Source organism: Plectropomus leopardus, chromosome 18, assembly GCF_008729295.1.
Source record: "Plectropomus leopardus isolate mb chromosome 18, YSFRI_Pleo_2.0, whole genome shotgun sequence".
NCBI lineage: Eukaryota > Metazoa > Chordata > Actinopteri > Perciformes > Serranidae > Plectropomus > Plectropomus leopardus.
The window spans coordinates 7,387,018-7,396,470 of NC_056480.1; positions in this window are offsets into that span (position 1 = coordinate 7,387,018).

Genomic DNA, 9,453 nt, shown 5'->3' on the forward strand with positions numbered 1-9,453 from the left:
CCTGGACTACAAAAGCCTCAAGGAGCGTGTGTGTGTGCGTGCGTGTGTGTGTGTGTGTGTGTGTGTGTGTGTGTGTGTGTGTGTGCGTGCATGTGTGTGTGTGTGTGCTGACAGTCACATAGGAATGGAGTTGTTCGGGCTAAAACACAAGTGGCTATTTCATGGTCGGGTGGACATGTCGTGTCCGTGTCTGTCAAGGCCACAGGAGGAAGCGGAGGGCTGAAACTTCCGTTGAGTTTGGAGTTTCTCCACTGTCAGTGTGTGAACTGGGAGGAATGGTTTGCAGTTGTAAAAGAAGGGTGAGTATGAGATCTGGCTTAACGTATGCAAACGACTCTGCAGGAGTTCACTCCACTTTAAAACAACTATTTTCATCGATACAATGAATTTAACTTGATGAAAATGTTCAAAAATTCTATGTGACCTCTCATTGGCATTAAAGGATCAGTTTTGGGAAATATACTTATTATGTAGGATGAGAAGTGTGACAAAACACTCGTTTCTGTGTCCTATGAAGATACCACCAGCCGCCCATTCATTTAACTTAGCATAAAGACTGGAAACAGGAGGAAAGGGCCCGCTTTACAAATGCAGCAAAGCCGCCTGCCGTTGTGACTTTTGCAGTTCCGTTTTTTCATACGACGTGCTTTTGTTTGGCTCTTATATTTCTGACAATAACCGCGTAAAAGTTCAAATTTAAATCTCATATTGTGCAGATTTAAACTTTGGTTGGAATGAACATTTGGTTGACAATTTTTTAATGTTTCTTGATCATGACATGAGAATTTCATGTTGTGCAGACATTAAGATCATGACGGTTGGAAGACATTGGGTTTTGTTCTCTGTACCTTATGACTAAATATTCTACGTCAAGATGATGTTAACGTTAGACGTTTGGAAATTGTTGGATTTTGGTTGCTTAGCAACACAACTTAAAAAACATCGAAATATCACTGTCATCGGTCATCAGTACACTACCTCAAATTGACGATGGCATTAAATGTTTTCCCGATATTAAAAAATAAACTTCGAAAAATGTTGGAGGCCATCTGGAAAACCGTCAGATGACAGGATGAATAACAGACTTAATTTTTGATCATTAAATGTAAAGCTGCGAAGGATACAGCTGTGCATCCTTGCTCACTTCTCCTCCGGTACGCCTACATTCTCCCCAAGATTCATTTTAGGAATTGAGACATGTTTAAGATGACGCACTGAGAACGGTTTGCGGTCTCAGGCAGAAGGACGGAGGAAACAAGAAGGTACAAAACCGAAAAATGTGAAAAGCCCTCCATCCAAAAGCAACAAAATCCAACAACCAGCAGCTCTAAAGCTTTTAGTCTGTACATAAACTGAAGTAGTCATGGTTACCACAGTCATAGAAATTAAGTCACTGAATTTCCCAGGGAAAGTCATGGAATTGGTAAAATCCTCAAAAGTTTTGGAAAAGTCAATTTTGTTGTGTATGATGAAATTAATTATTGCAGTAATCTTCCATGGATTAACTCCATGTAACATAACAGCAAATTTATTTTCTGTGGCTGGCGACATAATGTTTCCCTAAAATGCATTGATGTGTGACAACGTTTTGTTTTACCATGACGAATGTTTTTTTTATTTTCTCCCATGTAAGCCAGCTAGGTATTCTGTTTAAATAGAGTTTGACTGTTTGAATAAGAGAAAATTAATATCTTTACAGCAGAATTTAACACGTAGGATCATGAAAACTACAGCTTCCATACCTTTGCTACAGCCAACTACTACTTTTAAACTGAATTGCATGTCTGAGATGGAGCAATGTTTGTTATACATTGTGAACACTCATGGAAATTTTATCTTGGGTCCTTGAAAAGGTTTTGAAATTTGGTCCATGAATATATGTGAAATACCTATATGTATCATGGATACCTTAGACCGAGCCAGGCAAGTAGTTCCCCTGTTTCCAGCCTTACTGGTAAGCTAAGCAAACCGGCTGCTCACTGTAGCTTCATTATAGCAGACAGACATAAGATTGGAATTATGGAATTATCATTATTATTATTATTATTATTGGAATAATTATCTTCTTGTCTAAGTTATGGCAAGAAAAAAAAAGTCAAACTTTCTCCATGTTAAACTCTATGTTTAGCTCAGATATGTTTAAGAAACATTCAGATGTGTGCACAACAGCCTGACAAAATCAAGGTCCATGCATCCCCAAAAATCTGGTGGAAAAAGAACACAAGGCTGAATCCTTGTGATCTTACAATATATCAACCACTTGCATTGTATTTCATCATATTTTTGATTGTGGCCCTGTAGAGAAAGTACTGTGTCTGTGTTCTAACTCAATTGCGATCCTGCACTTCAGAGTGGCTGTTAAGCATTATTGAAAATGCTTGTGTCAAAATGTATTCTCTCAGAGCTTCTTTGAAAATAATTTTTGCAAATTTCATGCAGACAGTATAAACCTTGGGTCAAAACCTGAATTTGCTTGCAGTACACTACATAACAAATGTAGCAGTGTGTTTTAGTGATCCAGGCTGCAGCGCTGTATTAACGCTGGGTGTATGCGGTAAAATATCGATTCTTTATTGTTACTCTCCAGAGTGTGTGCTCGCTCCCGACACGCAGTGGAGAAAAGTGAGCAAATAGATTTTCCTCCAGAGGCATGAGGAGAACTTTCCACTGTGTTTCTGGCTCTGATTTCCAGGTATAACCAGCTCGAGATCTGGCAACTTTGCCAAGGTGTCGCCGAGGACTTGCCTGGACTGGCTCAGTCTCCCAGTACCTGTAAGAGGCTTGGCACGCACTCATAGACGCTGATACACAGTGCACTGTTACACAAGGGAACGCCAGACTAAACCTCACACAATGTTTATTGCACAAGAACTTTTCACACATGCTGGCACGCACGCAAAACGCACACAAACCCAGACACACTCACACACACACACACAGTGACAATTTATACACGCATATCTCTTGACAAATTAGCAGTCACGGGTTTCACTTTAGTTATGTGTAGAAGCAAACATGTAAGGACACCTCAAATACAATCTAAACAGATTTTTTTTTTCTCTGCCGTGTTGACAGCATGTTTCGATTCAGTTCCCAGTGTTTTTGTAACCAACCGGCATGCAGACTGAGTCTACTCCCCGATCTATCTACATACTGTATAAGGTGCCTAATGATGGATATTAATAATGATATTGATATCATGATGAGTATATATAATAAACAGATTAATCTTCATGTTTAATGTGTGTTTTTCTTGGCCAACAACAACACTGTATCTGCTCTCACTGTGCAGGCCTGTGTGAGTGTGTGTACATCTACTCACATGCAGCAGATGTAGACTTGAGTTTGCAAAAACGATTACCTGACAGATGTGACAGATGTTGGAGAGGTGTGATGTTGCAGTTTCAGCAGCCGCCATCGAGCCTCTGGAGCCTGCAGGACACGCCGTAGGCCACAATCGGGAATGACTGTGAGTATGCAAAGTGAGCGCAGTCATTTACAAAGCTGAAGCGTCATTGTTTTTTTTTCCACTTTATCAGGCAGCATTGGTAGGCAAAGCAGCTGAATGTGCACACTCATGTCAGTAACCATCTTTTACCCGCTTATAGACAATACCAGTCCCTGACTGGCTGAGGGATTTGTGTTATCTGACTATCTTTACCTCAGCCTTGTCATTCATTTTTGTGTTTGGATTTTATTTGTTTATGTTCTGCATCATATCTTTGGTTGTATTTTTAATGGCTCCTGCGAGGTAAATAGCTGAGTGATACTGCAGTAAAGAACCATTTAGAGATGGGAAAAAGTTTCCCTTTATTTCACTGAGTAGTAATGAAGAGAAAAAGAGAGTGAGAGGTATGACAAGCAAACAAAAGTCCCAGGGCCATAATCAAACTTGGGCTGTTGCAAGTTGCTCCTTTTAGGCTCAAATGGCAACAAACAGCTTAGTTTAGTAAGAGGGAGACAGATTTTCCTTTAGGCAAAATGTAACGGTGGAGTAGAGTGTATGTAGAAAGCATTACACCGGTGTAGACTGGATGCCGAACGGCTGCAAAGTGCGCCGATTATCCATTGAGCGCCGGCTACTTGCTTTATGCGCCTGTGTTGCACAATCAGACCATTCACATTGAACGCACCACAGCCCTGACCTCTGCGGCGGACTCACAATCTGTAGCCATAGTGATGGCATCTGGTCTATTTTTTTCTGCGAGCTGCAAGCTAATGAGGCAGGAAAATAATGAACAATACATATTAGATATGACAGAAATGATCTGATCAAGATAAATGATAAAATGTCAGTCCAGTGCTTCCACAATGTTTGTCAGTTGTGTCTAAACAGAGAGGACGGAGGCCGGCAGACATCGATGCAGGCTTGCTTTGGGTGCTGATTGGGCACAGTTTGTGTCCTGCATCAAACCAAAAAGTCAGAGTTGTTTTAAAAGAACGTTAATGTTTATTTGTGGTCGTCACACACTGACACTCTCTTGTATTTACATTTCATAACAAACAGATATTTTCAGCTGGATCATGATCTTTCTTTTAAATCTAACAAAGCACTTTTGTTGTCCAAACCTAACTGTTTCCCAACACTGACTGCATGTTCCAACATGTTTCAACTGTGCATCACAAACGAATACTGAAGGGTTCCCCGTGCATCCATGAGACACGAGGGCCGCGACAAAGCATCGGTATTTAAAGACCTGGGAATCAGCAGCCCAGTAGACTGAAGAAATGTTGCCAATATATTTCTGCAAACCACAAATATGTTACATTTGCACATTTCATACGTATTAAATCTGTGTTTCTAAAGTGACCTAATTTATAGGCAGACTTTTATAACCATTAGGCAGAGGGGATGCTGGATAGCGTGACTCCAAGGCCAGACGCCTGGCCCAAGCTACAACACTACTTTTTTTTTTGGCATCCTTTTGCGGCTTTTCCACCGGTGATCGTGGCTCCGACCCCGGGTGTTTTTTCACCCACACTTGGCAGCTTTTCCCAGAAGCATCTAAGCCTCTAAACCCGGATGTTTTTCACCAACCTGTCCCTGCTCATCCCGCGGCTCATGTGCCACCAGCTTAAAACGTGATCTCTTCCGCACCTGAACAAAGTGTCTTTGTGCCAGATCTAACCACACATTCACCACAGCATTGTTGAGAAATATAAAGTTTAGTTTGAAATGAGAACATCTTCTCATTTGCTTTTTGGGAAAAATACACAGAGTTAAAGTTTTTTTTCAGTAACAAAGGAGATAGACTTCAGTGTCCTTTTTTATGACAGAAAAGAACAGGTTGCCTGAGAAACATGATCTTAATTTTGAGAAACTAATTATACCAGGTATCAGGATTAATCCTGCAATAAAACTGATGTGCCTACAAATGCTGAACACAAGCTGTAGTACTTTTTCTACACGTGTTGCAGGGTGGGGTGAGGTATGAGGAGGAGGAGGAGGAGGTGGATAACAGGCGTGAGGGATGAAAAGAAAGAGAGATATGACAGAAAATCACTAGCACTCAGTCCCCTGCCTGCCTCTCCTGAGACCTGCAACACACACCCTCAGCACTTTGGGCTTTTACCGCCCGCCTGCATGAGATCTCCACCGTTTTTTTGTTTTTTGTTGTTGTTGTCTTTATTTTGTGTGTCTGTGAAATTTCCCTCCACTTGTCCTTCTTTTCTCTCTTTCACTTTTGCTGCTCTACTTTCATCCATTGCTTATTCTGTGTGAGAGCTGCATCTCAAACGCGTGCTCCCTCATCTAATTTCTCTCACTCAGCGGCATCATTTTGGTGCCTCACAGTTCTCTATTTCTCTAACCTTGTTTTTCTTTGTCGCTGTGGAAACTCCTACATTACTTTCTTCTCCTTCATTCATTGGCATTATCTCTCTTCTCTATTTATGTAGCCTCCCTCTCTTGTGTCTCTGCATCACCCTCAGCCTTGTGCATAATGCTTTGCATTCCCATCCTCCTCCGTCACACATTCATGTTGAGCACAAGCAAGCAGGCGGCCATATGAATTAAACATCTTAGACTGTGCGCACGCTGAGCCCCTTTGGAGTGTCAGGATGAGCACTGGTACCCAGATAGGGGGCTCTGGCCACACACCGGGTGTGTTTGTCAGTGTGTGTGTGTGTGTGTGTGTGTGTGTGTGTGTGTATGTGTGTGTGGTGCTTGACACTTTATCACATTGAGCAGCGAGGGTTATCACATCTGTTTTCCTTCATGTTTTATTGTCGTGAGAGAGAGGGAGCAAGAAACCGCATTTAGTGCTAAAGCTTTGCCACTTTGACAAAGAAAAGTTTCTATTTTCTCACACTCTGTTATGCTCCCCTTGTCTCTCCCCGTGTCTTATCTCTCCCCGTCTCTTATCTTGTTTGATTTCTCCCTACGTGTTGTTTTCAACCAGTGGTTTGTGTCAAAATAGTTTGTTTTTTTTTTTTTTTGCTTTAACCCCCCTCTCATATTCCCCGTTTTATTCTCCTGCTTTCATTTTTTTTTACTTTTATTCAACTTTTTGTTTTTGATCTCTTTGTTTTTGTCCTTCTGTTGTCTTTCATCTATATCCCACCCACTCCTCCCCCTACATCTCTCTCCCTGTCTCCCACTTCATCCTGTTCTCACACATCCTGTCAATATGACTGATACCAAAACCTTTCAAAGCGGTTGGTGTTGCTTATTTTGCAGAGCATCGTCCCCGATCTCGGCGACTCTGCCTCTCTGTGTATCATTATCTCTACATGTGTCAGTATCTGCAAGTGGAAGCGTCACCGTGCCCGTTATGTATCCGCTGTATCTTTACTAAACTGTGCACACATGTAAGTGGGCATCAGGAGAGAGTCTCTTCACCAGCAGAGGAGGTTAAGCCTCCTTATCAACCTTTGCTGGGTGTTGATTCAGTAGAGATCAAGCTGACATCCATCCGGTCGTGAACTCGCGGTCCCCGCTCTGCGCCGCCTGGCTGTGCTCTCATCTCAAACAGACACTTTTTTTATGAGGTTTTATCTCGCCAGCTTTGCCACGACCAGTGTCAGCGCTGCAGAGGATAATGCGCACTTCCCTTACACTGATTTACTGTGGCAGCCTTTCAAAGTTTAAGGGGTCTTTTTCAGGTCACAAAAGAAGGCTGCAGAATCTATTCCATCGGACAATCACAGTGTACAGAGGGAAATAATGGGGCCCAAAACTGGGAAGGTTGCATTCAGTTTAGCTTTCTTTGCCTCATGTTTGTGTCTCAAAGCTGCGTAAATCAATATTTTTCAGAAGCATGGCTCATTCGACCACTGTTGGACATGCCACTCAAAAAAAAAAGTGATAAATTACTCATTAGTCTTTCCAAAAGTACTATTATTGCTTTCTGTTTTACTCCCCACCAACAGTAATTTGTTACACTATTTGTAAGGTTATACTAGCCTACTCTTGGTTACACCCCACAAAACCTAGTAGTAATTTCGACTTAGCACCACTACCTGGAACAGTGATGTTTCTGGCAACTTTCCTTTTGACAAAATCAGGGTTATGGGAATATTTTCAGTCAAATTAAAGTGTTTTTATCTTCCAAACTAGCTTGCTGCTTTTTGACATTCATGTTCAGTGCGACAGTTACGAAAATGAATCCACTGATGTGATTGATTTTTATATTTCAAGTTGGTATTAGCGCAAAAAAGAAAAGTAAAGTTATAAAGAGATATTTGGTTTTGGGGTGACTGCAATAATATTACAGTTACCAATTACTGAGATGTTATTAGTAATTTTTTACACTGCTCATTACTAGAAGTATAACATATATTTATATATAATTAGAATATAATAATGAATTTGAATTTTAAAATATATATTAAATTATATATAGAATATATATATATATATATATATATATATTTATATGTGTGTTTAATTCAAATTCATTACTATTATTAATTATTTATTTATTTATTTGTTCATGTAGATATTAACAAAGCAACAGTATTGTTATTGGAGCTCAACATATTCACAGGCCCCTGATAGCTACTCATTCTTAGACCCAAAAAAGTAATTTAGCCACCACAGTGGTACAACCAAACACCAAATCATTGCGGTGCAGCAGACATTTTACAAACAAAAAAAAACACACATAAATTAACTAACATAAATTCCTCCCATTTTTTCAAAATCTGGAAGGGATATATTTTTCCAGAAATCTGAGATCATTTGAGCAGAATTAAATTATATAAATAATTAGAATTAAATTTGTTTGACATGACCCAGAGCCCTTTAAGAGATTGATGTTTATTCTAGTGCACTAGTTTGAGTTTGGTCCATTCACCTAAAAGATCCATGCTGTTCACTAACATTGAGGGGGCGGGGCTAATGGCCTGTACTGCAGCCAGCTACCAGGGGGCGATCGAGATTTTTTTGGCTTATTTTTGGGGAGCTGTCATGTCGCCCATCAGTCTATGGTCAGCATCAAGACGGCTGGCTTTAGCATCAGAGGAAACACTGGAGAGCGCAGCCATAAATGTTTGGGTCCTCAGTCAGACCCAAACTTATATTTGGAGCCGGTTGAACACCGACATCTGTATCAGACTGGTAAGTGAAGTTAGCATCTTTTATTTATGTTGTTTGTTAGCTTGTAGGCTAACTGCCGGTCCCTGACAAAGTGTTGTGAAACACACACTCATATCTGCCGTGATGAGGTTTTTGGTGGTTAAAGAAAAGAAGCTCCAGGCTTCAGTTTTTATCCGAAAACTGCATACTCTTACCGTGTTTGCTGTCGAAATTTACGCGATGCTAAAGCTAACTCTGCTATCTGTACTGACGCCCCCTCTTTCGTATTGATGACGCACTTAATGTAGCATTAGTCAGCATTAGTTTAAATTTCAGACAGGAACCTGAAAACCCACGTTGTAACAAACTTTAACGGATAAAAATAAGTAAGGTAATTAAGGTAATTAATTTTAAGGGACATACAGGTAAGAAAACACATTCTCTGGTTAAAGGGGGAGCTAAAGTAATTTCCCAGAACAGCTTGGCACAATAGTTTTTAGCAAACGTCACTCAAACAGGAGTTAATAATACTTTTTTGAGACTATTTCAGTCAGCTGTGAACATGGTGCCTTAGTGACTATTTAAAATAACTCAAACAAAACAACAGTGGCAGGGAACATGTCAGCCAGAGCAAAGTGTGACTCATTACTGTCTTTTAATGTTTTTAAGACAATGTCACAGAGGAATAAGATATATCAAGGGTTGGATACACAGACAGCACTTGTTAGTAGGATCAGCTCATTATTGGTCTGTTCATGTGATTCGGTGGTTACTGCAGAAGTCTGTACAATCACAAAACCTAGTTTTTAAATCGTATTTTATGATAGCACAGGGTTTCATTGCACCGGCAGATAGAAAAGAGCTTACTAGGAAGATAACATGAAGTGTTATTTTCATCAGAGCAACCGATTAAAGTAGGTGTCAGATTTTTGTAA